The 23611-nt window shown below is 44.6% G+C and overlaps 32 non-coding genes and 3 pseudogenes across 32 annotated transcripts; all 35 read right to left on the bottom strand.

Moving 5' to 3' along the window:
- Positions 1-73: 73 nt before the first annotated feature.
- Positions 74-192, bottom strand: LOC130400362 (5S ribosomal RNA). Its single transcript, XR_008902840.1, has one exon. It is a non-coding gene; the product is annotated as a 5S ribosomal RNA (ribosomal RNA).
- A 526-nt stretch (positions 193-718) lies between these two features.
- Positions 719-837, bottom strand: LOC130400350 (5S ribosomal RNA). The gene has a single exon (XR_008902829.1). It is a non-coding gene; the product is annotated as a 5S ribosomal RNA (ribosomal RNA).
- A 528-nt stretch (positions 838-1365) lies between these two features.
- LOC130400338 (5S ribosomal RNA) lies at positions 1366-1484 on the bottom strand. The gene has a single exon (XR_008902817.1). It is a non-coding gene; the product is annotated as a 5S ribosomal RNA (ribosomal RNA).
- Positions 1485-2003: 519 nt separating this feature from the next.
- LOC130400327 (5S ribosomal RNA) lies at positions 2004-2122 on the bottom strand. The gene has a single exon (XR_008902804.1). It is a non-coding gene; the product is annotated as a 5S ribosomal RNA (ribosomal RNA).
- Positions 2123-2651: 529 nt separating this feature from the next.
- On the bottom strand, positions 2652-2770 carry LOC130400315 (5S ribosomal RNA). Its single transcript, XR_008902792.1, has one exon. It is a non-coding gene; the product is annotated as a 5S ribosomal RNA (ribosomal RNA).
- A 529-nt stretch (positions 2771-3299) lies between these two features.
- On the bottom strand, positions 3300-3418 carry LOC130400304 (5S ribosomal RNA). Its single transcript, XR_008902779.1, has one exon. It is a non-coding gene; the product is annotated as a 5S ribosomal RNA (ribosomal RNA).
- Positions 3419-3937: 519 nt separating this feature from the next.
- LOC130400292 (5S ribosomal RNA) lies at positions 3938-4056 on the bottom strand. The gene has a single exon (XR_008902766.1). It is a non-coding gene; the product is annotated as a 5S ribosomal RNA (ribosomal RNA).
- A 529-nt stretch (positions 4057-4585) lies between these two features.
- LOC130400281 (5S ribosomal RNA) lies at positions 4586-4704 on the bottom strand. The gene has a single exon (XR_008902755.1). It is a non-coding gene; the product is annotated as a 5S ribosomal RNA (ribosomal RNA).
- A 519-nt stretch (positions 4705-5223) lies between these two features.
- LOC130395383 (5S ribosomal RNA) lies at positions 5224-5340 on the bottom strand. The gene has a single exon (XR_008898445.1). It is a non-coding gene; the product is annotated as a 5S ribosomal RNA (ribosomal RNA).
- A 528-nt stretch (positions 5341-5868) lies between these two features.
- On the bottom strand, positions 5869-5987 carry LOC130398037 (5S ribosomal RNA). The gene has a single exon (XR_008900624.1). It is a non-coding gene; the product is annotated as a 5S ribosomal RNA (ribosomal RNA).
- Positions 5988-6516: 529 nt separating this feature from the next.
- LOC130400267 (5S ribosomal RNA) lies at positions 6517-6635 on the bottom strand. The gene has a single exon (XR_008902743.1). It is a non-coding gene; the product is annotated as a 5S ribosomal RNA (ribosomal RNA).
- A 521-nt stretch (positions 6636-7156) lies between these two features.
- On the bottom strand, positions 7157-7275 carry LOC130400256 (5S ribosomal RNA). Its single transcript, XR_008902732.1, has one exon. It is a non-coding gene; the product is annotated as a 5S ribosomal RNA (ribosomal RNA).
- A 527-nt stretch (positions 7276-7802) lies between these two features.
- Positions 7803-7921, bottom strand: LOC130400529 (5S ribosomal RNA). Its single transcript, XR_008903011.1, has one exon. It is a non-coding gene; the product is annotated as a 5S ribosomal RNA (ribosomal RNA).
- Positions 7922-8441: 520 nt separating this feature from the next.
- LOC130400245 (5S ribosomal RNA) lies at positions 8442-8560 on the bottom strand. Its single transcript, XR_008902721.1, has one exon. It is a non-coding gene; the product is annotated as a 5S ribosomal RNA (ribosomal RNA).
- A 519-nt stretch (positions 8561-9079) lies between these two features.
- LOC130400234 (5S ribosomal RNA) lies at positions 9080-9198 on the bottom strand. The gene has a single exon (XR_008902710.1). It is a non-coding gene; the product is annotated as a 5S ribosomal RNA (ribosomal RNA).
- A 529-nt stretch (positions 9199-9727) lies between these two features.
- Positions 9728-9844, bottom strand: LOC130395778 (5S ribosomal RNA). The gene has a single exon (XR_008898793.1). It is a non-coding gene; the product is annotated as a 5S ribosomal RNA (ribosomal RNA).
- A 525-nt stretch (positions 9845-10369) lies between these two features.
- On the bottom strand, positions 10370-10488 carry LOC130400223 (5S ribosomal RNA). Its single transcript, XR_008902699.1, has one exon. It is a non-coding gene; the product is annotated as a 5S ribosomal RNA (ribosomal RNA).
- Positions 10489-11014: 526 nt separating this feature from the next.
- LOC130396036 (5S ribosomal RNA) lies at positions 11015-11132 on the bottom strand (annotated as a pseudogene).
- Positions 11133-11660: 528 nt separating this feature from the next.
- Positions 11661-11778, bottom strand: LOC130393997 (5S ribosomal RNA). Its single transcript, XR_008897198.1, has one exon. It is a non-coding gene; the product is annotated as a 5S ribosomal RNA (ribosomal RNA).
- A 521-nt stretch (positions 11779-12299) lies between these two features.
- Positions 12300-12419, bottom strand: LOC130400790 (5S ribosomal RNA). Its single transcript, XR_008903263.1, has one exon. It is a non-coding gene; the product is annotated as a 5S ribosomal RNA (ribosomal RNA).
- Positions 12420-12938: 519 nt separating this feature from the next.
- Positions 12939-13057, bottom strand: LOC130400212 (5S ribosomal RNA). The gene has a single exon (XR_008902688.1). It is a non-coding gene; the product is annotated as a 5S ribosomal RNA (ribosomal RNA).
- Positions 13058-13584: 527 nt separating this feature from the next.
- LOC130400201 (5S ribosomal RNA) lies at positions 13585-13703 on the bottom strand. Its single transcript, XR_008902677.1, has one exon. It is a non-coding gene; the product is annotated as a 5S ribosomal RNA (ribosomal RNA).
- Positions 13704-14221: 518 nt separating this feature from the next.
- On the bottom strand, positions 14222-14340 carry LOC130400189 (5S ribosomal RNA). The gene has a single exon (XR_008902666.1). It is a non-coding gene; the product is annotated as a 5S ribosomal RNA (ribosomal RNA).
- A 529-nt stretch (positions 14341-14869) lies between these two features.
- On the bottom strand, positions 14870-14988 carry LOC130400177 (5S ribosomal RNA). Its single transcript, XR_008902655.1, has one exon. It is a non-coding gene; the product is annotated as a 5S ribosomal RNA (ribosomal RNA).
- Positions 14989-15516: 528 nt separating this feature from the next.
- LOC130400165 (5S ribosomal RNA) lies at positions 15517-15635 on the bottom strand. Its single transcript, XR_008902644.1, has one exon. It is a non-coding gene; the product is annotated as a 5S ribosomal RNA (ribosomal RNA).
- A 529-nt stretch (positions 15636-16164) lies between these two features.
- Positions 16165-16283, bottom strand: LOC130400153 (5S ribosomal RNA). The gene has a single exon (XR_008902630.1). It is a non-coding gene; the product is annotated as a 5S ribosomal RNA (ribosomal RNA).
- Positions 16284-16813: 530 nt separating this feature from the next.
- LOC130400141 (5S ribosomal RNA) lies at positions 16814-16932 on the bottom strand. The gene has a single exon (XR_008902619.1). It is a non-coding gene; the product is annotated as a 5S ribosomal RNA (ribosomal RNA).
- Positions 16933-17458: 526 nt separating this feature from the next.
- Positions 17459-17577, bottom strand: LOC130400129 (5S ribosomal RNA). Its single transcript, XR_008902608.1, has one exon. It is a non-coding gene; the product is annotated as a 5S ribosomal RNA (ribosomal RNA).
- A 527-nt stretch (positions 17578-18104) lies between these two features.
- Positions 18105-18223, bottom strand: LOC130394277 (5S ribosomal RNA). The gene has a single exon (XR_008897451.1). It is a non-coding gene; the product is annotated as a 5S ribosomal RNA (ribosomal RNA).
- A 527-nt stretch (positions 18224-18750) lies between these two features.
- LOC130400117 (5S ribosomal RNA) lies at positions 18751-18869 on the bottom strand. Its single transcript, XR_008902597.1, has one exon. It is a non-coding gene; the product is annotated as a 5S ribosomal RNA (ribosomal RNA).
- A 526-nt stretch (positions 18870-19395) lies between these two features.
- Positions 19396-19514, bottom strand: LOC130400968 (5S ribosomal RNA). Its single transcript, XR_008903434.1, has one exon. It is a non-coding gene; the product is annotated as a 5S ribosomal RNA (ribosomal RNA).
- A 527-nt stretch (positions 19515-20041) lies between these two features.
- On the bottom strand, positions 20042-20160 carry LOC130400105 (5S ribosomal RNA). The gene has a single exon (XR_008902586.1). It is a non-coding gene; the product is annotated as a 5S ribosomal RNA (ribosomal RNA).
- Positions 20161-20688: 528 nt separating this feature from the next.
- LOC130400093 (5S ribosomal RNA) lies at positions 20689-20807 on the bottom strand. Its single transcript, XR_008902575.1, has one exon. It is a non-coding gene; the product is annotated as a 5S ribosomal RNA (ribosomal RNA).
- A 527-nt stretch (positions 20808-21334) lies between these two features.
- LOC130396211 (5S ribosomal RNA) lies at positions 21335-21455 on the bottom strand (annotated as a pseudogene).
- Positions 21456-21987: 532 nt separating this feature from the next.
- LOC130396271 (5S ribosomal RNA) lies at positions 21988-22107 on the bottom strand (annotated as a pseudogene).
- Between the last annotated feature and the right edge of the window lie 1504 nt (positions 22108-23611).

The following is a 23611-nucleotide window of genomic DNA, read 5'->3' as shown; positions in this document are numbered from 1 at the left end:
TCCAAAGCGGTTGGCAGTAAACATCAGGTCACGGTACGCCACGTAGTCAATGAGCTCGAGTTGAAAAAGAAAAAGCTTACAGCACCTGGTATTCCCAGGCGGTCTCCCATCCAAGTACTAACCAGGCCCGACCCTGCTTAGCTTCCGAGATCAGACGAGATCGGGCGTGTTCAGGGTGGTATGGCCGTAAGCAATTAGTGCAGGCGCAAAACCAGGTTTTATACAGTAGCACATAAGGAGTGAGAAAGCTGCTGAGGCTCGACGTTACACTCTTACAAAAACAATCATTAGTTAGATATAAACGGCAGTAATTGATTCAGTAGGACTCCTTATCCATGTAAACGATCATTGTGACATCTGAATTCATTAATTATCTGAAATACACTGCGTGTGCGTGTGATGTTAAATGTTTGAACCAAGGTTAACGGTTAAAGTGTCAGAGAATGGGTGGTGATTTTTGACGTCCTCCCATGATCTGAAGTGAGCGTGCGTGTTTGTGTTGGTGAAAGTTTAAGAAATGTACAACTGTCGGTTCAGCTCTCTGGTGCTCCCTGCTGGCAGTATCACTATACTGTCCTCATGTTTCACAAAAATAGTTTTGAGAGACGTTGTCAGTTTTTGTATGTTGCTTAAATCCTCCAAAGCGGTTGGCAGTAAACATCAGGTCACGGTACGCACGTAGGCCACGGAGTCAATGAGCTCGAGTTGAAAAAGAAAAAGCTTACAGCACCTGGTATTCCCAGGCGGTCTCCCATCCAAGTACTAACCAGGCCCGACCCTGCTTAGCTTCCGAGATCAGACGAGATCGGGCGTGTTCAGGGTGGTATGGCCGTAAGCAATTAGTGCAGGCGCAAAACCAGGTTTTATACAGTAGCACATAAGGAGTGAGAAAGCTGCTGAGGCTCGACGTTACACTCTTACAAAAACAATCATTAGTTAGATATAAACGGCAGTAATTGATTCAGTAGGACTCCTTATCCATGTAAACGATCATTGTGACATCTGAATTCATTAATTATCTGAAATACACTGCGTGTGCGTGTGATGTTAAATGTTTGAACCAAGGTTAACGGTTAAAGTGTCAGAGAATGGGTGGTGATTTTTTGACGTCCTCCCATGATCTGAAGTGAGCGTGCGTGTTTGTGTTGGTGAAAGTTTAAGAAATGTACAACTGTCGGTTCAGCTCTCTGGTGCTCCCTGCTGGCAGTATCACTATACTGTCCTCATGTTTCACAAAAATAGTTTTGAGAGACGTTGTCAGTTTTTGTATGTTGCTTAAATCCTCCAAAGCGGTTGGCAGTAAACATCAGGTCACGGTACGCCACGGTAGGCACGGAGTCAATGAGCTCGAGTTGAAAAAGAAAAAGCTTACAGCACCTGGTATTCCCAGGCGGTCTCCCATCCAAGTACTAACCAGGCCCGACCCTGCTTAGCTTCCGAGATCAGACGAGATCGGGCGTGTTCAGGGTGGTATGGCCGTAAGCAATTAGTGCAGGCGCAAAACCAGGTTTTATACAGTAGCACATAAGGAGTGAGAAAGCTGCTGAGGCTCGACGTTACACTCTTACAAAAACAATCATTAGTTAGATATAAACGGCAGTAATTGATTCAGTAGGACTCCTTATCCATGTAAACGATCATTGTGACATCTGAATTCATTAATTATCTGAAATACACTGCGTGTGCGTGTGATGTTAAATGTTTGAACCAAGGTTAACGGTTAAAGTGTCAGAGAATGGGTGGTGATTTTTTGACGTCCTCCCATGATCTGAAGTGAGCGTGCGTGTTTGTGTTGGTGAAAGTTTAAGAAATGTACAACTGTCGGTTCAGCTCTCTGGTGCTCCCTGCTGGCAGTATCACTATACTGTCCTCATGTTTCACAAAAATAGTTTTGAGAGACGTTGTCAGTTTTTGTATGTTGCTTAAATCCTCCAAAGCGGTTGGCAGTAAACATCAGGTCACGGTACGCCACGGAGTCAATGAGCTCGAGTTGAAAAAGAAAAAGCTTACAGCACCTGGTATTCCCAGGCGGTCTCCCATCCAAGTACTAACCAGGCCCGACCCTGCTTAGCTTCCGAGATCAGACGAGATCGGGCGTGTTCAGGGTGGTATGGCCGTAAGCAATTAGTGCAGGCGCAAAACCAGGTTTTATACAGTAGCACATAAGGAGTGAGAAAGCTGCTGAGGCTCGACGTTACACTCTTACAAAAACAATCATTAGTTAGATATAAACGGCAGTAATTGATTCAGTAGGACTCCTTATCCATGTAAACGATCATTGTGACATCTGAATTCATTAATTATCTGAAATACACTGCGTGTGCGTGTGATGTTAAATGTTTGAACCAAGGTTAACGGTTAAAGTGTCAGAGAATGGGTGGTGATTTTTTGACGTCCTCCCATGATCTGAAGTGAGCGTGCGTGTTTGTGTTGGTGAAAGTTTAAGAAATGTACAACTGTCGGTTCAGCTCTCTGGTGCTCCCTGCTGGCAGTATCACTATACTGTCCTCATGTTTCACAAAAATAGTTTTGAGAGACGTTGTCAGTTTTTGTATGTTGCTTAAATCCTCCAAAGCGGTTGGCAGTAAACATCAGGTCACGGTACGCCACGGTAGGCCACGGAGTCAATGAGCTCGAGTTGAAAAAGAAAAAGCTTACAGCACCTGGTATTCCCAGGCGGTCTCCCATCCAAGTACTAACCAGGCCCGACCCTGCTTAGCTTCCGAGATCAGACGAGATCGGGCGTGTTCAGGGTGGTATGGCCGTAAGCAATTAGTGCAGGCGCAAAACCAGGTTTTATACAGTAGCACATAAGGAGTGAGAAAGCTGCTGAGGCTCGACGTTACACTCTTACAAAAACAATCATTAGTTAGATATAAACGGCAGTAATTGATTCAGTAGGACTCCTTATCCATGTAAACGATCATTGTGACATCTGAATTCATTAATTATCTGAAATACACTGCGTGTGCGTGTGATGTTAAATGTTTGAACCAAGGTTAACGGTTAAAGTGTCAGAGAATGGGTGGTGATTTTTTGACGTCCTCCCATGATCTGAAGTGAGCGTGCGTGTTTGTGTTGGTGAAAGTTTAAGAAATGTACAACTGTCGGTTCAGCTCTCTGGTGCTCCCTGCTGGCAGTATCACTATACTGTCCTCATGTTTCACAAAAATAGTTTTGAGAGACGTTGTCAGTTTTTGTATGTTGCTTAAATCCTCCAAAGCGGTTGGCAGTAAACATCAGGTCACGGTACGCCACGGTAGGCCACGGAGTCAATGAGCTCGAGTTGAAAAAGAAAAAGCTTACAGCACCTGGTATTCCCAGGCGGTCTCCCATCCAAGTACTAACCAGGCCCGACCCTGCTTAGCTTCCGAGATCAGACGAGATCGGGCGTGTTCAGGGTGGTATGGCCGTAAGCAATTAGTGCAGGCGCAAAACCAGGTTTTATACAGTAGCACATAAGGAGTGAGAAAGCTGCTGAGGCTCGACGTTACACTCTTACAAAAACAATCATTAGTTAGATATAAACGGCAGTAATTGATTCAGTAGGACTCCTTATCCATGTAAACGATCATTGTGACATCTGAATTCATTAATTATCTGAAATACACTGCGTGTGCGTGTGATGTTAAATGTTTGAACCAAGGTTAACGGTTAAAGTGTCAGAGAATGGGTGGTGATTTTTTGACGTCCTCCCATGATCTGAAGTGAGCGTGCGTGTTTGTGTTGGTGAAAGTTTAAGAAATGTACAACTGTCGGTTCAGCTCTCTGGTGCTCCCTGCTGGCAGTATCACTATACTGTCCTCATGTTTCACAAAAATAGTTTTGAGAGACGTTGTCAGTTTTTGTATGTTGCTTAAATCCTCCAAAGCGGTTGGCAGTAAACATCAGGTCACGGTACGCCACGGAGTCAATGAGCTCGAGTTGAAAAAGAAAAAGCTTACAGCACCTGGTATTCCCAGGCGGTCTCCCATCCAAGTACTAACCAGGCCCGACCCTGCTTAGCTTCCGAGATCAGACGAGATCGGGCGTGTTCAGGGTGGTATGGCCGTAAGCAATTAGTGCAGGCGCAAAACCAGGTTTTATACAGTAGCACATAAGGAGTGAGAAAGCTGCTGAGGCTCGACGTTACACTTTTACAAAAACAATCATTAGTTAGATATAAACGGCAGTAATTGATTCAGTAGGACTCCTTATCCATGTAAACGATCATTGTGACATCTGAATTCATTAATTATCTGAAATACACTGCGTGTGCGTGTGATGTTAAATGTTTGAACCAAGGTTAACGGTTAAAGTGTCAGAGAATGGGTGGTGATTTTTTGACGTCCTCCCATGATCTGAAGTGAGCGTGCGTGTTTGTGTTGGTGAAAGTTTAAGAAATGTACAACTGTCGGTTCAGCTCTCTGGTGCTCCCTGCTGGCAGTATCACTATACTGTCCTCATGTTTCACAAAAATAGTTTTGAGAGACGTTGTCAGTTTTTGTATGTTGCTTAAATCCTCCAAAGCGGTTGGCAGTAAACATCAGGTCACGGTACGCCACGGTAGGCCACGGAGTCAATGAGCTCGAGTTGAAAAAGAAAAAGCTTACAGCACCTGGTATTCCCAGGCGGTCTCCCATCCAAGTACTAACCAGGCCCGACCCTGCTTAGCTTCCGAGATCAGACGAGATCGGGCGTGTTCAGGGTGGTATGGCCGTAAGCAATTAGTGCAGGCGCAAAACCAGGTTTTATACAGTAGCACATAAGGAGTGAGAAAGCTGCTGAGGCTCGACGTTACACTTTTACAAAAACAATCATTAGTTAGATATAAACGGCAGTAATTGATTCAGTAGGACTCCTTATCCATGTAAACGATCATTGTGACATCTGAATTCATTAATTATCTGAAATACACTGCGTGTGCGTGTGATGTTAAATGTTTGAACCAAGGTTAACGGTTAAAGTGTCAGAGAATGGGTGGTGATTTTTTGACGTCCTCCCATGATCTGAAGTGAGCGTGCGTGTTTGTGTTGGTGAAAGTTTAAGAAATGTACAACTGTCGGTTCAGCTCTCTGGTGCTCCCTGCTGGCAGTATCACTATACTGTCCTCATGTTTCACAAAAATAGTTTTGAGAGACGTTGTCAGTTTTTGTATGTTGCTTAAATCCTCCAAAGCGGTTGGCAGTAAACATCAGGTCACGGTACGCCACGGAGTCAATGAGCTCGAGTTGAAAAAGAAAAAGCTTACAGCACCTGGTATCCCAGGCGGTCTCCCATCCAAGTACTAACAGGCCCGACCCTGCTTAGCTTCCGAGATCAGACGAGATCGGGCGTGTTCAGGGTGGTATGGCCGTAAGCAAATAGTGCAGGCGCAAAACCAGGTTTTATACAGTAGCACATAAGGAGTGAGAAAGCTGCTGAGGCTCGACGTTACACTCTTACAAAACAATCATTAGTTAGATATAAACGGCAGTAATTGATTCAGTAGGACTCCTTATCCATGTAAACGATCATTGTGACATCTGAATTCATTAATTATCTGAAATACACTGCGTGTGCGTGTGATGTTAATGTTTGAACCAAGGTTAACGGTTTAAAGTGTCAGAGAATGGGTGGTGATTTTTTGACGTCCTCCCATGATCTGAAGTGAGCGTGCGTGTTTGTGTTGGTGAAAGTTTAAGAAATGTACAACTGTCGGTTCAGCTCTCTGGTGCTCCCTGCTGGCAGTATCACTATACTGTCCTCATGTTTCACAAAAATAGTTTTGAGAGACGTTGTCAGTTTTTGTATGTTGCTTAAATCCTCCAAAGCGGTTGGCAGTAACAATCAGGTCACGGTACGCCCACGGTAGGCCACGGAGTCAATGAGCTCGAGTTGAAAAGAAAAAGCTTACAGCACCTGGTATTCCCAGGCGGTCTCCCATCCAAGTACTAACCAGGCCCGACCCTGCTTAGCTTCCGAGTTCAGACGAGATCGGGCGTGTTCAGGGTGGTATGGCCGTAAGCAATTAGTGCAGGCGCAAAACCAGGTTTTATACAGTAGCACATAAGGAGTGAGAAAGCTGCTGAGGCTCGACGTTACACTTTTACAAAAACAATCATTAGTTAGATATAAACGGCAGTAATTGATTCAGTAGGACTCCTTATCCATGTAAACGATCATTGTGACATCTGAATTCATTAATTATCTGAAATACACTGCGTGTGCGTGTGATGTTAAATGTTTGAACCAAGGTTAACGGTTAAAGTGTCAGAGAATGGGTGGTGATTTTTTGACGTCCTCCCATGATCTGAAGTGAGCGTGCGTGTTTGTGTTGGTGAAAGTTTAAGAAATGTACAACTGTCGGTTCAGCTCTCTGGTGCTCCCTGCTGGCAGTATCACTATACTGTCCTCATGTTTCACAAAAATAGTTTTGAGAGACGTTGTCAGTTTTTGTATGTTGCTTAAATCCTCCAAAGCGGTTGGCAGTAAACATCAGGTCACGGTACGCCCCGGTAGGCCACGGAGTCAATGAGCTCGAGTTGAAAAAGAAAAAGCTTACAGCACCTGGTATTCCCAGGCGGTCTCCCATCCAAGTACTAACCAGGCCCGACCCTGCTTAGCTTCCGAGATCAGACGAGATCGGGCGTGTTCAGGGTGGTATGGCCGTAAGCAAATAGTGCAGGCGCAAAACCAGGTTTTATACAGTAGCACATAAGGAGTGAGGAAAGCTGCTGAGGCTCGACGTTACACTCTTACAAAAACAATCATTAGTTAGATATAAACGGCAGTAATTGATTCAGTAGGACTCCTTATCCATGTAAACGATCATTGTGACATCTGAATTCATTAATTATCTGAAATACACTGCGTGTGCGTGTGATGTTAATTGTTTGAACCAAGGTTAACGGTTAAAGTGTCAGAGAATGGGTGGTGATTTTTTGACGTCCTCCCATGATCTGAAGTGAGCGTGCGTGTTTGTGTTGGTGAAAGTTTAAGAAATGTACAACTGTCGGTTCAGCTCTCTGGTGCTCCCTGCTGGCAGTATCACTATACTGTCCTCATGTTTCACAAAAATAGTTTTGAGAGACGTTGTCAGTTTTTGTATGTTGCTTAAATCCTCCAAAGCGGTTGGCAGTAAACATCAGGTCACGGTACGCCACGGAGTCAATGAGCTCGAGTTGAAAAAAGAAAAAGCTTACAGCACCTGGTATTCCCAGGCGGTCTCCCATCCAAGTACTAACCAGGCCCGACCCTGCTTAGCTTCCGAGATCAGACGAGATCGGGCGTGTTCAGGGTGGTATGGCCGTAAGCAATTAGTGCAGGCGCAAAACCAGGTTTTATACAGTAGCACATAAGGAGTGAGAAAGCTGCTGAGGCTCGACGTTACACTTTTACAAAAACAATCATTAGTTAGATATAAACGGCAGTAATTGATTCAGTAGGACTCCTTATCCATGTAAACGATCATTGTGACATCTGAATTCATTAATTATCTGAAATACACTGCGTGTGCGTGTGATGTTAAATGTTTGAACCAAGGTTAACGGTTAAAGTGTCAGAGAATGGGTGGTGATTTTTTGACGTCCTCCATGATCTGAAGTGAGCGTGCGTGTTTGTGTTGGTGAAAGTTTAAGAAATGTACAACTGTCGGTTCAGCTCTCTGGTGCTCCCTGCTGGCAGTATCACTATACTGTCCTCATGTTTCACAAAAATAGTTTTGAGAGACGTTGTCAGTTTTTGTATGTTGCTTAAATCCTCCAAAGCGGTTGGCAGTAAACATCAGGTCACGGTACGCCACGGTAGGCCACGGAGTCAATGAGCTCGAGTTGAAAAGAAAAAGCTTACAGCACCTGGTATTCCCAGGCGGTCTCCCATCCAAGTACTAACCAGGCCCGACCCTGCTTAGTTTCCGAGATCAGACGAGATCGGGCGTGTTCAGGGTGGTATGGCCGTAAGCAATTAGTGCTAGGCGCAAAACCAGGTTTTATACAGTAGCACATAAGGAGTGAGAAAGCTGCTGAGGCTCGACGTTACACTCTTACAAAAACAATCATTAGTTAGATATAAACGGCAGTAATTGATTCAGTAGGACTCCTTATCCATGTAAACGATCATTGTGACATCTGAATTCATTAATTATCTGAAATACACTGCGTGTGCGTGTGATGTTAAATGTTGAACCAAGGTTAACGGTTAAAGTGTCAGAGAATGGGTGGTGATTTTTTGACGTCCTCCCATGATCTGAAGTGAGCGTGCGTGTTTGTGTTGGTGAAAGTTTAAAAAAATGTACAACTGTCGGTTCAGCTCTCTGGTGCTCCCTGCTGGCAGTATCACTATACTGTCCTCATGTTTCACAAAAATAGTTTTGAGAGACGTTGTCAGTTTTTGTATGTTGCTTAAATCCTCCAAAGCGGTTGGCAGTAAACATCAGGTCACGGTACGCCACGGAGTCAATGAGCTCGAGTTGAAAAAGAAAAAGCTTACAGCACCTGGTATTCCCAGGCGGTCTCCCATCCAAGTACTAACCAGGCCCGACCCTGCTTAGCTTCCGAGATCAGACGAGATCGGGCGTGTTCAGGGTGGTATGGCCGTAAGCAATTAGTGCAGGCGCAAAACCAGGTTTTATACAGTAGCACATAAGGAGTGAGAAAGCTGCTGAGGCTCGACGTTACACTCTTACAAAAACAATCATTAGTTAGATATAAACGGCAGTAATTGATTCAGTAGGACTCCTTATCCATGTAAACGATCATTGTGACATCTGAATTCATTAATTATCTGAAATACACTGCGTGTGCGTGTGATGTTAAATGTTTGAACCAAGGTTAACGGTTAAAGTGTCAGAGAATGGGTGGTGATTTTTTGACGTCCTCCCATGATCTGAAGTGAGCGTGCGTGTTTGTGTTGGTGAAAGTTTAAGAAATGTACAACTGTCGGTTCAGCTCTCTGGTGCTCCCTGCTGGCAGTATCACTATACTGTCCTCATGTTTCACAAAAATAGGTTTGAGAGACGTTGTCAGTTTTTGTATGTTGCTTAAATCCTCCAAAGCGGTTGGCAGTAAACATCAGGTCACGGTACGCCACGGGGTCAATGAGCTCGAGTTGAAAAAGAAAAAGCTTACAGCACCTGGTATTCCCAGGCGGTCTCCCATCCAAGTACTAACCAGGCCCGACCCTGCTTAGCTTCCGAGATCAGACGAGATCGGGCGTGTTCAGGGTGGTATGGCCGTAAGCAATAAGTGCAGGCGCAAAACCAGGTTTTATACAGTAGCACATAGGAGTGAGAAAGCTGCTGAGGCTCGACGTTACACTTTTACAAAAACAATCATTAGTTAGATATAAACGGCAGTAATTGATTCAGTAGGACTCCTTATCCATGTAAACGATCATTGTGACATCTGAATTCATTAATTATCTGAAATACACTGCGTGTGCGTGTGATGTTAAATGTTTGAACCAAGGTTAAGGTTAAAGTGTCAGAGAATGGGTGGTGATTTTTTTTGACGTCCCTCCCATGATCTGAAGTGAGCGTGCGTGTTTGTGTTGGTGAAAGTTTAAGAAATGTACAACTGTCGGTTCAGCTCTCTGGTGCTCCCTGCTGGCAGTATCACTATACTGTCCTCATGTTTCACAAAAATAGTTTTGAGAGACGTTGTCAGTTTTTGTATGTTGCTTAAATCCTCCAAAGCGGTTGGCAGTAAACATCAGGTCACGGTACGCCACGGTAGGCCACGGAGTCAATGAGCTCGAGTTGAAAAAGAAAAGCTTACAGCACCTGGTATTCCCAGGCGGTCTCCCATCCAAGTACTAACCAGCCCGACCCGCTTAGCTTCCGAGATCAGACGAGATCGGGCGTGTTCAGGGTGGTATGGCCGTAAGCAATTAGTGCAGGCGCAAAACCAGGTTTTATACAGTAGCACATAAGGAGTGAGAAAGCTGCTGAGGCTCGACGTTACACTTTACAAAAACAATCATTAGTTAGATATAAACGGCAGTAATTGATTCAGTAGGACTCCTTATCCATGTAAACGATCATTGTGACATCTGAATTCATTAATTATCTGAAATACACTGCGTGTGCGTGTGATGTTAAATGTTTGAACCAAGGTTAACGGTTAAAGTGTCAGAGAATGGGTGGTGATTTTTGACGTCCTCCCATGATCTGAAGTGAGCGTGCGTGTTTGTGTTGGTGAAAGTTTAAGAAATGTACAACTGTCGGTTCAGCTCTCTGGTGCTCCCTGCTGGCAGTATCACTATACTGTCCTCATGTTTCACAAAAATAGTTTTGAGAGACGTTGTCAGTTTTTGTATGTTGCTTAAATCCTCCAAAGCGGTTGGCAGTAAACATCAGTCACGGTCGCCACGGTAGGCCACGGAGTCAATGAGCTCGAGTTGAAAAAGAAAAAGCTTACAGCACCTGGTATTCCCAGGCGGTCTCCCATCCAAGTACTAACCAGGCCCGACCCTGCTTAGCTTCCGAGATCAGACGAGATCGGGCGTGTTCAGGGTGGTATGGCCGTAAGCAATAAGTGCAGGCGCAAACCAGGTTTTATACAGTAGCACATAAGGAGTGAGAAGCTGCTGAGGCTCGACGTTACACTCTTACAAAAACAATCATTAGTTAGATATAAACGGCAGTAATTGATTCAGTAGGACTCCTTATCCATGTAAACGATCATTGTGACATCTGAATTCATTAATTATCTGAAATACACTGCGTGTGCGTGTGATGTTAAATGTTTGAACCAAGGTTAACGGTTAAAGTGTCAGAGAATGGGTGGTGATTTTTTGACGTCCTCCCATGATCTGAAGTGAGCGTGCGTGTTTGTGTTGGTGAAAGTTTAAGAAATGTACAACTGTCGGTTCAGCTCTCTGGTGCTCCCTGCTGGCAGTATCACTATACTGTCCTCATGTTTCACAAAATAGTTTTGAGAGACGTTGTCAGTTTTTGTATGTTGCTTAAATCCTCCAAAGCGGTTGGCAGTAAACATCAGGTCACGGTACGCCACGGTAGGCCACGGAGTCAATGAGCTCGAGTTGAAAAAGAAAAAGCTTACAGCACCTGGTATTCCCAGGCGTCTCCCATCCAAGTACTAACCAGGCCCCGACCCTGCTTAGCTTCCGAGATCAGACGAGATCGGGCGTGTTCAGGGTGGTATGCCGTAAGCAATTAGTGCAGGCGCAAAACCAGGTTTTATACAGTAGCACATAAGGAGTGAGAAAGCTGCTGAGGCTCGACGTTACACTCTTACAAAAACAATCATTAGTTAGATATAAACGGCAGTAATTGATTCAGTAGGACTCCTTATCCATGTAAACGATCATTGTGACATCTGAATTCATTAATTATCTGAAATACACTGCGTGTGCGTGTGATGTTAAATGTTTGAACCAAGGTTAACGGTTAAAGTGTCAGAGAATGGGTGGTGATTTTTGACGTCCTCCCATGATCTGAAGTGAGCGTGCGTGTTTGTGTTGGTGAAAGTTTAAGAAATGTACAACTCTCGGTTCAGCTATCTGGTGCTCCCTGCTGGCAGTATCACTATACTGTCCTCATGTTTCACAAAAATATTTTTTGAGAGACGTTGTCAGTTTTTGTATGTTGCTTAAATCCTCCAAAGCGGTTGGCAGTAAACATCAGGTCACGGTACGCCACGGTAGGCCACGGAGTCAATGAGCTCGAGTTGAAAAAGAAAAGCTTACAGCACCTGGTATTCCCAGGCGGTCTCCCATCCAAGTACTAACCAGGCCCGACCCTGCTTAGCTTCCGAGATCAGACGAGATCGGCGTGTTCAGGGTGGTATGGCCGTAAGCAATTAGTGCAGGCGCAAAACCAGGTTTTATACAGTAGCACATAAGGAGTGAGAAAGCTGCTGAGGCTCGACGTTACACTTTTACAAAAACAATCATTAGTTAGATATAAACGGCAGTAATTGATTCAGTAGGACTCCTTATCCATGTAAACGATCATTGTGACATCTGAATTCATTAATTATCTGAAATACACTGCGTGTGCGTGTGATGTTAAATGTTTGAACCAAGGTTAACGGTTTTAAAGTGTCAGAGAATGGGTGGTGATTTTTTGACGTCCTCCCATGATCTGAAGTGAGCGTGCGTGTTTGTGTTGGTGAAAGTTTTAGAAATGTACAACTGTCGGTTCAGCTCTCTGGTGCTCCCTGCTGGCAGTATCACTATACTGTCCTCATGTTTCACAAAAATAGTTTTGAGAGACGTTGTCAGTTTTTGTATGTTGCTTAAATCCTCCAAAGCGGTTGGCAGTAAACATCAGGTCACGGTACGCCACGGAGTCAATGAGCTCGAGTTGAAAAAGAAAAAGCTTACAGCACCTGGTATTCCCAGGCGGTCTCCCATCCAAGTACTAACCAGGCCCGACCCTGCTTAGCTTCCGAGATCAGACGAGATCGGGCGGTGTTCAGGGTGGTATGGCCGTAAGCAATTAGTGCAGGCGCAAAACCAGGTTTTATACAGTAGCACATAAGGAGTGAGAAAGCTGCTGAGGCTCGACGTTACACTCTTACAAAAACAATCAATTAGTTAGATATAAACGGCAGTAATTGATTCAGTAGGACTCCTTATCCATGTAAACGATCATTGTGACATCTGAATTCATTAATTATCTGAAATACACTGCGTGTGCGTGTGATGTTAAATGTTTGAACCAAGGTTAACGGTTAAAGTGTCAGAGAATGGGTGGTGATTTTTTGACGTCCTCCCATGATCTGAAGTGAGCGTGCGTGTTTGTGTTGGTGAAAGTTTAAGAAATGTACAACTGTCGGTTCAGCTCTCTGGTGCTCCCTGCTGGCAGTATCACTATACTGTCCTCATGTTTCACAAAAATAGTTTTGAGAGACGTTGTCAGTTTTGTATGTTGCTTAAATCCTCCAAAGCGGTTGGCAGTAAACATCAGGTCACGGTACGCCACGGAGTCAATGAGCTCGAGTTGAAAAAGAAAAAGCTTACAGCACCTGGTATTCCCAGGCGGTCTCCCATCCAAGTACTAACCAGGCCCGACCCTGCTTAGCTTCCGAGATCAGACGAGATCGGGCGTGTTCAGGGTGGTATGGCCGTAAGCAATTAGTGCAGGCGCAAAACCAGGTTTTATACAGTAGCACATAAGGAGTGAGAAAGCTGCTGAGGCTCGACGTTACACTCTTACAAAAACAATCATTAGTTAGATATAAACGGCAGTAATTGATTCAGTAGGACTCCTTATCCATGTAAACGATCATTGTGACATCTGAATTCATTAATTATCTGAAATACACTGCGTGTGCGTGTGATGTTAAATGTTTGAACCAAGGTTAACGGTTAAAGTGTCAGAGAATGGGTGGTGATTTTTTGACGTCCTCCCATGATCTGAAGTGAGCGTGCGTGTTTGTGTTGGTGAAAGTTTAAGAAATGTACAACTGTCGGTTCAGCTCTCTGGTGCTCCCTGCTGGCAGTATCACTATACTGTCCTCATGTTTCACAAAATAGTTTTGAGAGACGTTGTCAGTTTTTGTATGTTGCTTAAATCCTCCAAAGCGGTTGGCAGTAAACATCAGGTCACGGTACGCCACGGTAGGCCACGGAGTCAATGAGCTCGAGTTGAAAAAGAAAAGCTTACAGCACCTGGTATTCCCAGGCGGTCTCCCATCCAAGTACTAACCAGGCCCGACCCTGCTTAGCTTCCGAGATCAGACGAGATCGGGCGTGTTCAGGGTGGTATGGCCGTAAGCAATTAGTGCAGGCGCAAAACCAGGTTTTATACAGTAGCACATAAGGAGTGAGAAAGCTGCTGAGGCTCGACGTTACACTTTACAAAAACAATCATTAGTTAGATATAAACGGCAGTAATTGATTCAGTAGGACTCCTTATCCATGTAAACGATCATTGTGACATCTGAATTCATTAATTATCTGAAATACACTGCGTGTGCGTGTGATGTTAAATGTTTGAACCAAGGTTAACGGTTAAAGTGTCAGAGAATGGGTGGTGATTTTTTGACGTCCTCCCATGATCTGAAGTGAGCGTGCGTGTTTGTGTTGGTGAAAGTTTAAGAAATGTACAACTGTCGGTTCAGCTCTCTGGTGCTCCCTGCTGGCAGTATCACTATACTGTCCTCATGTTTCACAAAAATAGTTTTGAGAGACGTTGTCAGTTTTTGTATGTTGCTTAAATCCTCCAAAGCGGTTGGCAGTAAACATCAGGTCACGGTACGCCACGGAGTCAATGAGCTCGAGTTGAAAAAGAAAAAGCTTACAGCACCTGGTATTCCCAGGCGGTCTCCCATCCAAGTACTAACCAGGCCCGACCCTGCTTAGCTTCCGAGATCAGACGAGATCGGGCGTGTTCAGGGTGGTATGGCCGTAAGCAATTAGTGCAGGCGCAAAACCAGGTTTTATACAGTAGCACATAAGGAGTGAGAAAGCTGCTGAGGCTCGACGTTACACTCTTACAAAAACAATCATTAGTTAGATATAAACGGCAGTAATTGATTCAGTAGGACTCCTTATCCATGTAAACGATCATTGTGACATCTGAATTCATTAATTATCTGAAATACACTGCGTGTGCGTGTGATGTTAAATGTTTGAACCAAGGTTAACGGTTAAAGTGTCAGAGAATGGGTGGTGATTTTTTGACGTCCTCCCATGATCTGAAGTGAGCGTGCGTGTTTGTGTTGGTGAAAGTTTAAGAAATGTACAACTGTCGGTTCAGCTCTCTGGTGCTCCCTGCTGGCAGTATCACTATACTGTCCTCATGTTTCACAAAAATAGTTTTGAGAGACGTTGTCAGTTTTTGTATGTTGCTTAAATCCTCCAAAGCGGTTGGCAGTAAACATCAGGTCACGGTACGCCACGGTAGGCCACGGAGTCAATGAGCTCGAGTTGAAAAAGAAAAAGCTTACAGCACCTGGTATTCCCAGGCGGTCTCCCATCCAAGTACTAACCAGGCCCGACCCTGCTTAGCTTCCGAGATCAGACGAGATCGGGCGTGTTCAGGGTGGTATGGCCGTAAGCAATTAGTGCAGGCGCAAAACCAGGTTTTATACAGTAGCACATAAGGAGTGAGAAAGCTGCTGAGGCTCGACGTTACACTCTTACAAAAACAATCATTAGTTAGATATAAACGGCAGTAATTGATTCAGTAGGACTCCTTATCCATGTAAACGATCATTGTGACATCTGAATTCATTAATTATCTGAAATACACTGCGTGTGCGTGTGATGTTAAATGTTTGAACCAAGGTTAACGGTTAAAGTGTCAGAGAATGGGTGGTGATTTTTTGACGTCCTCCCATGATCTGAAGTGAGCGTGCGTGTTTGTGTTGGTGAAAGTTTAAGAAATGTACAACTGTCGGTTCAGCTCTCTGGTGCTCCCTGCTGGCAGTATCACTATACTGTCCTCATGTTTCACAAAAATAGTTTTGAGAGACGTTGTCAGTTTTTGTATGTTGCTTAAATCCTCCAAAGCGGTTGGCAGTAAACATCAGGTCACGGTACGCCACGGAGGCCACGGAGTCAATGAGCTCGAGTTGAAAAAGAAAAAGCTTACAGCACCTGGTATTCCCAGGCGGTCTCCCATCCAAGTACTAACCAGGCCCGACCCTGCTTAGCTTCCGAGATCAGACGAGATCGGGCGTGTTCAGGGTGGTATGGCCGTAAGCAATTAGTGCAGGCGCAAAACCAGGTTTTATACAGTAGCACATAAGGAGTGAGAAAGCTGCTGAGGCTCGACGTTACACTTTTACAAAAACAATCATTAGTTAGATATAAACGGCAGTAATTGATTCAGTAGGACTCCTTATCCATGTAAACGATCATTGTGACATCTGAATTCATTAATTATCTGAAATACACTGCGTGTGCGTGTGATGTTAAATGTTTGAACCAAGGTTAACGGTTAAAGTGTCAGAGAATGGGTGGTGATTTTTTGACGTCCTCCCATGATCTGAAGTGAGCGTGCGTGTTTGTGTTGGTGAAAGTTTAAGAAATGTACAACTGTCGGTTCAGCTCTCTGGTGCTCCCTGCTGGCAGTATCACTATACTGTCCTCATGTTTCACAAAAATCAGTTTTGAGAGACGTTGTCAGTTTTTGTATGTTGCTTAAATCCTCCAAAGCGGTTGGCAGTAAACATCAGGTCACGGTACGCCACGGTAGGCCACGAGGCCATGAGCTCGAGTTGAAAAAGAAAAAGCTTACAGCACCTGGTATTCCCAGGCGGTCTCCCATCCAAGTACTAACCAGGCCCGACCCTGCTTAGCTTCCGAGATCAGACGAGATCGGGCGTGTTCAGGGTGGTATGGCCGTAAGCAATTAGTGCAGGCGCAAAACCAGGTTTTATACAGTAGCACATAAGGAGTGAGAAAGCTGCTGAGGCTCGACGTTTACACTCTTACAAAAACAATCATTAGTTAGATATAAACGGCAGTAATTGATTCAGTAGGACTCCTTATCCATGTAAACGATCATTGTGACATCTGAATTCATTAATTATCTGAAATACACTGCGTGTGCGTGTGATGTTAAATGTTTGAACCAAGGTTAACGGTTTAAAGTGTCAGAGAATGGGTGGTGATTTTTTGACGTCCTCCCATGATCTGAAGTGAGCGTGCGTGTTTGTGTTGGTGAAAGTTTAAGAAATGTACAACTGTCGGTTCAGCTCTCTGGTGCTCCCTGCTGGCAGTATCACTATACTGTCCTCATGTTTCACAAAAATAGTTTTGAGAGACGTTGTCAGTTTTTGTATGTTGCTTAAATCCTCCAAAGCGGTTGGCAGTAAACATCAGGTCACGGTACGCCACGGTAGGCCACGGAGGCAATGAGCTCGAGTTGAAAAAGAAAAGCTTACAGCACCTGGTATTCCCAGGCGGTCTCCCATCCAAGTACTAACCAGGCCCGACCCTGCTTAGCTTCCGAGATCAGACGAGATCGGGCGTGTTCAGGGTGGTATGGCCGTAAGCAATTAGTACAGGCGCAAAACCAGGTTTTATACAGTAGCACATAAGGAGTGAGAAAGCTGCTGAGGCTCGACGTTACACTTTACAAAAACAATCATTAGTTAGATATAAACGGCAGTAATTGATTCAGTAGGACTCCTTATCCATGTAAACGATCATTGTGACATCTGAATTCATTAATTATCTGAAATACACTGCGTGTGCGTGTGATGTTAAATGTTTGAACCAAGGTTAACGGTTAAAGTGTCAGAGAATGGGTGGTGATTTTTTGACGTCCTCCCATGATCTGAAGTGAGCGTGCGTGTTTGTGTTGGTGAAAGTTTAAGAAATGTACAACTGTCGGTTCAGCTCTCTGGTGCTCCCTGCTGGCAGTATCACTATACTGTCCTCATGTTTCACAAAAATAGTTTTGAGAGACGTTGTCAGTTTTGTATGTTGCTTAAATCCTCCAAAGCGGTTGGCAGTAAACATCAGGTCACGGTACGCCACGTTAGGCCACGGAGGCAATGAGCTCGAGTTGAAAAAGAAAAGCTTACAGCACCTGGTATTCCCAGGCGGTCTCCCATCCAAGTACTAACCAGGCCCGACCCTGCTTAGCTTCCGAGATCAGACGAGATCGGGCGTGTTCAGGGTGGTATGGCCGTAAGCAATTAGTGCAGGCGCAAACCAGGTTTTATACAGTAGCACATAAGGAGTGAGAAAGCTGCTGAGGCTCGACGTTACACTTTTACAAAAACAATCATTAGTTAGATATAAACGGCAGTAATTGATTCAGTAGGACTCCTTATCCATGTAAACGATCATTGTGACATCTGAATTCATTAATTATCTGAAATACACTGCGTGTGCGTGTGATGTTAAATGTTTGAACCAAGGTTAACGGTTAAAGTGTCAGAGAATGGGTGGTGATTTTTTGACGTCCTCCCATGATCTGAAGTGAGCGTGCGTGTTTGTGTTGGTGAAAGTTTAAGAAATGTACAACTGTCGGTTCAGCTCTCTGGTGCTCCCTGCTGGCAGTATCACTATACTGTCCTCATGTTTCACAAAAATAGTTTTGAGAGACGTTGTCAGTTTTTGTATGTTGCTTAAATCCTCCAAAGCGGTTGGCAGTAAACATCAGGTCACGGTACGCCACGGTAGGCCACGGACACAATGAGCTCGAGTTGAAAAAGAAAAAGCTACAGCACCTGGTATTCCCAGGCGGTCTCCCATCCAAGTACTAACCAGGCCCGACCCTGCTTAGCTTCCGAGATCAGACGAGATCGGGCGTGTTCAGGGTGGTATGGCCGTAAGCAATTAGTACAGGCGCAAAACCAGGTTTTATACAGTAGCACATAAGGAGTGAGAAAGCTGCTGAGGCTTGACGTTACACTTCTTACAAAAACAATCATTAGTTAGATATAAACGGCAGTAATTGATTCAGTAGGACTCCTTATCCATGTAAACGATCATTGTGACATCTGAATTCATTAATTATCTGAAATACACTGCGTGTGCGTGTGATGTTAAATGTTTGAACCAAGGTTAACGGTTAAAGTGTCAGAGAATGGGTGGTGATTTTTTGACGTCCTCCCATGATCTGAAGTGAGCGTGCGTGTTTGTGTTGGTGAAAGTTTAAGAAATGTACAACTGTCGGTTCAGCTCTCTGGTGCTCCCTGCTGGCAGTATCACTATACTGTCCTCATGTTTCACAAAAATAGTTTTGAGAGACGTTGTCAGTTTTGTATGTTGCTTAAATCCTCCAAAGCGGTTGGCAGTAAACATCAGGTCACGGTACGCCACGGTAGGCCACGAGTCAATGAGCTCGAGTTGAAAAAGAAAAGCTTACAGCACCTGGTATTCCCAGGCGGTCTCCCATCCAAGTACTAACCAGGCCCGACCCTGCTTAGCTTCCGAGATCAGACGAGATCGGGCGTGTTCAGGGTGGTATGGCCGTAAGCAATTAGTGCAGGCGCAAAACCAGGTTTTATACAGTAGCACATAAGGAGTGAGAAAGCTGCTGAGGCTCGACGTTACACTTTTACAAAACAATCATTAGTTAGATATAAACGGCAGTAATTGATTCAGTAGGACTCCTTATCCATGTAAACGATCATTGTGACATCTGAATTCATTAATTATCTGAAATACACTGCGTGTGCGTGTGATGTTAATGTTTGAACCAAGGTTAACGGTTAAAGTGTCAGAGAATGGGTGGTGATTTTTTGACGTCCTCCCATGATCTGAAGTGAGCGTGCGTGTTTGTGTTGGTGAAAGTTTAAGAAATGTACAACTGTCGGTTCAGCTCTCTGGTGCTCCCTGCTGGCAGTATCACTATACTGTCCTCATGTTTCACAAAATAGTTTTGAGAGACGTTGTCAGTTTTTGTATGTTGCTTAAATCCTCCAAAGCGGTTGGGCAGTAAACATCAGGTCACGGTACGCCACGGTAGGCCACGAGGCAATGAGCTCGAGTTGAAAAAGAAAAAGCTTACAGCACCTGGTATTCCCAGGCAGGCTCCCATCCAAGTACTAACCAGGCCCGACCCTGCTTAGCTTCCGAGATCAGACGAGATCGGGCGTGTTCAGGGTGGTATGGCCGTAAGCAATTAGTACAGGCGCAAAACCAGGTTTTATACAGTAGCACATAAGGAGTGAGAAAGCTGCTGAGGCTCGACGTTACACTCTTACAAAAACAATCATTAGTTAGATATAAACGGCAGTAATTGATTCAGTAGGACTCCTTATCCATGTAAACGATCATTGTGACATCTGAATTCATTAATTATCTGAAATACACTGCGTGTGCGTGTGATGTTAAATGTTTTAACCAAGGTTAACGGTTTAAAGTGTCAGAGAATGGGTGGTGATTTTTGACGTCCTCCCATGATCTGAAGTGAGCGTGCGTGTTTGTGTTGGTGAAAGTTTAAGAAATGTACAACTGTCGGTTCAGCTCTCTGGTGCTCCCTGCTGGCAGTATCACTATACTGTCCTCATGTTTCACAAAAATAGTTTTGAGAGACGTTGTCAGTTTTTGTATGTTGCTTAAATCCTCCAAAGCGGTTGGCAGTAAACATCAGGTCACGGTACCCACGGTAGGCCACGGAGTCAATGAGCTCGAGTTGAAAAAGAAAAGCTTACAGCACCTGGTATTCCCAGGCGGTCTCCCATCCAAGTACTAACCAGGCCCGACCCTGCTTAGCTTCCGAGATCAGACGAGATCGGGCGTGTTCAGGGTGGTATGGCCGTAAGCAATTAGTAGCAGGCGCAAAACCAGGTTTTATACAGTAGCACATAAGGAGTGAGAAAGCTGCTGAGGCTCGACGTTACACTCTTACAAAAACAATCATTAGTTAGATATAAACGGCAGTAATTGATTCAGTAGGACTCCTTATCCATGTAAACGATCATTGTGACATCTGAAATCATTAATTATCTGAAATACACTGCGTGTGCGTGTGATGTTAAATGTTTGAACCAAGGTTAACGGTTAAAGTGTCAGAGAATGGGTGGTGATTTTTTGACGTCCTCCCATGATCTGAGTGAGCGTGCGTGTTTGTGTTGGTGAAAGTTTAAGAAATGTACAACTGTCGGTTCAGCTCTCTGGTGCTCCCTGCTGGCAGTATCACTATACTGTCCTCATGTTTCACAAAAATAGTTTTGAGAGACGTTGTCAGTTTTTGTATGGTGCTTAAATCCTCCAAAGCGGTTGGCAGTAAACATCAGGTCACGGTACGCCACGGTAGGCCACGGAGTCAATGAGCTCGAGTTGAAAAGAAAAAGCTTACAGCACCTGGTATTCCCAGGCGGTCTCCCATCCAAGTACTAACCAGGCCCGACCCTGCTTAGCTTCCGAGATCAGACGAGATCGGGCGTGTTCAGGGTGGTATGGCCGTAAGCAATTAGTGCAGGCGCAAAACCAGGTTTTATACAGTAGCACATAAGGAGTGAGAAAGCTGCTGAGGCTCGACGTTACACTTTTACAAAAACAATCATTAGTTAGATATAAACGGCCGTAATTGATTCAGTAGGACTCCTTATCCATGTAAACGATCATTGTGACATCTGAATTCATTAATTATCTGAAATACACTGCGCGTGTGCGTGTGATGTTAAATGTTTGAACCAAGGTTAACGGTTAAAGTGTCAGAGAATGGGTGGGTGATTTTGTTGACGTCCTCCCATGATCTGAAGTGAGCTGTGCGTGTTTGTGTTGGTGAAAGTTTAAGAAATGTACAACTGTCGGTTCAGCTCTCTGGTGCTCCCTGCTGGCCGTATCACTATACTGTCCTCATGTTTCACAAAAAACAGTTTTGAGAGACGTTGTCGTTTTTGTATGTTGCTTAAATTCCTCCAAAGCGGTTGGCAGTAAACATCAGGTCACGGTACGCCACGGGATGTAAATGAGCTCGAGTTGAAAAAGAAAAAGCTTACAGCACCTGGTATTCCCAGGCGGACTCCCATCCAAGTACTAACCAGGCCAGACCCTGCTTAGCTTCCGTAGATCAGACGAGTAGCGTGCGTGTTCAGGGTGGCATGGCCGTAAGCAATTAGTATACAGGCGCAAAACCAGGTTTTATACAGTAGCACATAAGGGAGTGAGAAAGCTGCTGAGGGCTCGACGTTACACTCTTACAAAAACAATCATTAGTAGATATAACCGGCAGTAATTGAGTCAGTAGGGACTCCTTATCCATGTAAACCATCATTGTGACATCTGAATTCATTAATTATCTGAAATACACTGCGTGTGCGTGTGATGTTAAATGTTTGAACCAGGTTAACGGTTAAAGTGTCAGAGAATGGGTGGGGGAATTTTTTGACGTCCTCCCATGATCTGAAGTGAGCGTGCGTGTTTGTGTTGGTGAAAGGTTTAAGAAATGTACAACTGGCGGTTCAGCTCTTGTGCTCCCTGCTGGCAGTATCACTATACTGTCCTCATGTTTCACAAAAATAGTTTTGAGAGACGTTGTCAGTTTTTGTATGTTGCTTAAATGCCTCCAAAGCGGTTGGCAGTAACATCAGGTCACGGTACGCACCGGTAGGCCACGAGTCAATGAGCTCGAGTTGAAAAAGAAAAAGCTTACAGCACCTGGTAGTCCCAGGCGGTCTCCCATCCAAGTACGAACCAGGCCCGACCCTGCTTAGCTTCCGAGATCAGACAGATGACGGGCCGTGTTCAGGGTGGTATGCCGTAAGCAAAGTAGTAGCAGGCGCACAAACCAGGTTTTATACAGTAGCACATAAGGAGTGAGAAAGCTGCTGAGAGCTTGACGTTACACTTTTACAAAAACAATCATAGTTAGATATACGGCAGGAATTGATTCGTAGGACTCCTTATTCCATGTAACGATCATGTGGACATCTGTAATTCATTAATTATCTGAAATACCCTGCGTGTGCGTGTGATGTTAACTGTTTGAACCAAGGTTAACGGTTAAAGTGTCAGAGAATGGGTGGGGATTTTTGACCGTCCTGCCCATGATCTGAAGTGAGCGTGCGTGTTTGTGTGGTTGGAAAGTTTAAGAATGTACATCTGTCGGTTCAGCTCTCTGGTGCTCTACCTGCTGGCAGTATCACTACTGTCCGCATGTTTCACAAAAAATTTTGAGAGACGTTGTCAGTTTTTGTATGTTGCTTAAATCCTCCAAAGCGGTTGCAGTAAACACAGGTCACGGTACACCACGGAGTCAATGAGCTCGAGTTGAAAAAGAAAAAGGCTTAACAGCACCTGGATTTCCCAGGCGGTTCTCCCACCAAGATAACCACCGGCCCGACCCTGTTATTTTGGTCAGACGAGATCGGCGTGTTTTTTTCTTTTTGGTGACACCCGTCACGAAACTTACCAGACCTGGTTACTGAGGAGGTTCCCAGCCAAGTACTAATTAGGCCCGACCTATCTTACTTCGAGATCTGACGAGATCGGGCGTGTGGGTGGCATGGCCGTAAGCCATTAGTACAGGCGCAAAACCAGGTTTTCTACAGTAGCACATAAGGAGTGAGAAAGCTGCTGAGGCTCGACGTACACTCTTCACAAAAAAAATCATTAGTTAGATATAAAGCGGACAGTAATTGTTCAGTAGGAATCACTTATCCATGTAAACGTCATTGTGACATCTGAATTCATTAATTATCTGAAATACACTGCAGTGGTGTGTGTTTGTGAAAATGTTTACCAAGGTTACGGTTTTTTCAGAGAATGGGTGGGATTTTTTGACGTCCTCCATGATCTGAAGTGAGCGTGCGTGTTTGTGTTGGTGAAAGTTTAAAGAAATGTACAACTGTCGGTTCAGCTCTCGGTGCTCCCTGCTGGCAGTATCACTATACTGTCCTCATGTTTCACAAAAATAGTTTGAGAGACGTTGTGCATTTTTCTGTATGTTGCTTAAAATCCTCCAAAGCGGTTGGTCAGTAAACATCAGGTCACGGTACCACGGTAGGCCACGGAGTCAATGAGCTCGAGTTGAAAGAAAAAGCTTACCGCACCTGGTTATCCCAGCGCCGGTCTCCCATCCAAGTACTAACCAGGCCCGACCCTGCTTATCTCCCTGAGTTCAGACGAGATCGGCGTGTTCAGGGTGTATGGCCGTCAGCAATTAGTGCAGGCGCAAACCAGGTTTTATACAGTAGCACATAAGGAGTGAGGAAAAGCGGTGAGGCTCGACGTTACTACTTTACAAAAACAATCATCATAGATATAAACC

Source organism: Gadus chalcogrammus, chromosome 12, assembly GCF_026213295.1.
Source record: "Gadus chalcogrammus isolate NIFS_2021 chromosome 12, NIFS_Gcha_1.0, whole genome shotgun sequence".
In the NCBI taxonomy this organism is placed as follows: Eukaryota; Metazoa; Chordata; class Actinopteri; order Gadiformes; family Gadidae; genus Gadus; species Gadus chalcogrammus.
The sequence above is the reverse complement of the archived record's forward strand: the minus strand, read 5'-3'. Positions and strand labels throughout refer to the sequence as shown.